We start from the raw sequence: 2,308 nt of genomic DNA, 5'->3' as shown, positions 1-2,308 counted from the left end.
ATAAAAAAGTAAGTTCTATGTGTTAGAGTTTCAACACAAAAAGCCTTGATGTATTTGGATACTTGTGGAAAGAGTTGTGCCATTCGGAAGATAGTCCGTCAGAAATCTAGTTTGCTGAAATTAGGATTTTTACCGTTTTCATCCTAAGTTTACTTTTATATAGGCTGAGGTTGGGACTTCGAGTTATACATGAAAAAGTATGTCTACATACCCTAGTTTCTAAATAATTAAGTTACATGTCATTTGGATGAATGTAGGAAAAACTATAGCATTAACAAGTTGGCTAGAAAACCTACCTTGTTATCCTTTATGTGTATGAACCTATTTTGGAAAATATGTCTAGTAATGAACGAAGAGTCTCTTAAACTCTTCTTGGGTGTTTTATATAGTGTTTGTAGCAAACTTTTAGACTGTGGTTTTATTTGGAACCGACATGGTTCATAAGATTTTTTTTTAGAATCAAAAGTAGAGAAATATCCATTTGTGAGTTTTTGGATTTAAAGGTTCATAGTGTATATCTGGGTATGAAACTTTACGTATATAATTATGGGAGTATTTGAAACTTATTGTGTGATTATATATAGTATAAATTGTTGTTTTCCTTAAAGGTACATAAAAGGATGTTGATATTTATTAGTTAAGAGCTACGTAAGGCTTGATTCTAATCTTAAAAGATTGGATATGTAGACAGCCTTATGTATAGGTGCAGTCACTATATAATATATTATATATTAGTTTTTGTGATAACTATATGTGTACAATGTTAGTACTTAATTGTGTACGTGATTGTGGTTGTTTAAAATGTATTCACGAGACATTTAACTAATGTGTTATTCCTGATTGAAATTTTTGATATCTAAGATTTATATAATTGATAATGAGGTGAGTTGATTAGTTCTTGTGTTTAGAATCTTTAGTAATGAATTATTGTTTGAGACGATATTTGTTTTGTAATGAAAATATTATAATAACTGAGAACTCTTGAGTGTTAAAATCTGGTGTAAAAGTGTCCGATGAAAATTTAATGTGTCGCCCACCACATTTTAGATCTCTCCACGCCACTTTGATGAAAAGAAATGAAATGAAATGTTTATAACTAATGATGTCATGTGAAAAGCCGCCTTAGAGAGGAACTAAGGCATTCGTCTTTCTGGTTGGCTGTATTCCTTGAATGTATGGGAATGTAGGTGGGCATTTCTTGAATGTGGTGGGAATGACCCAAAGTATTCATTGAATGTGTCATGAATGACCTGTTAGTATTATGACGGGTATTCCTTGAATGTGGTGGGAATGACCCAAGGTATTCATTGAATGTGTCATGAATGACCTATTAGTGTTATGATGGGTATTCCTTGAATGTGGCAGGAATGACCCAAGGTATTCATTGAATGTGCCATGAATGACCTGATATTTTGTTATGCCCAAAAGAGGTTTTGTGATTGTGTGTATGAGAAGCCTAGAGATGGCTATGACTCACAAGTTACGAGTTTACATGATGAAAATATGTTTCCTGGAGGCGATATCCCCACTTGGGACATATGTCTTGTAATGGTACTCGGTGTGAGTGAGGCATACGGATATGTGTGATTTGGCAAATGTGTGTAGTGCAAATCGTGGAGTAGGAACTAAAGGTTGGGTTGTGTCTTTTAATAAATTAGTCAACGAGATAATTAATAAGCAAAGTAAAATATTGATTTTTACGTGTGACTGAGTTATTGCATATGAATATTTATGTATTATGATGTACATGATATCTTATGAGAAATGTATACGTGGTTTGTGTGAGTTAATGGATGAATGTACTCCCTAGTTGTGATATATTTCCTCATTCTCATAAGTAGACGAGTGGTTTTTAAGAAAAATATTGGCTTTAAGTATGAGCGAGTTGTTGGACATGAATGTTAATATTGATGATATATTATGTCAGATTGTATATTCTCATGGGTATTATGAGAGAAGTAGATGTATGAATTAAATGTTTAGGTTTGGGAAACCTAACTTTGTTTTGTAGGAGGGTAGGACTTAATGATATTTTGTGTAGGGACGTTGTCCTACCCTTATACAGAAGGGGATATCGGTAAGATTTAATTCAATTACTAAGTTATTAAAATGAGTTATTATCATGAGTTAATAGAATGGATGTCTTGCTTAGGAAGAAACTATGCCGGTTGAAGTGACGGAACTACCTATCTTCCAAGCTAAGAATGGTTAAGTTATGGGTACTGATAAGAGCCCAAAACTGTAGTTTTAACCCCTTAATAATCATACTGTTAGACCAATTATGTGAATAAAAAGTAAGAGTTAATAC

The sequence above is a fragment of the Coptis chinensis genome, chromosome 1 (genome assembly GCF_015680905.1).
Source record: "Coptis chinensis isolate HL-2020 chromosome 1, ASM1568090v1, whole genome shotgun sequence".
In the NCBI taxonomy this organism is placed as follows: domain Eukaryota; kingdom Viridiplantae; phylum Streptophyta; class Magnoliopsida; order Ranunculales; family Ranunculaceae; genus Coptis; species Coptis chinensis.
Note: the sequence above shows the minus strand (reverse complement) of the source record.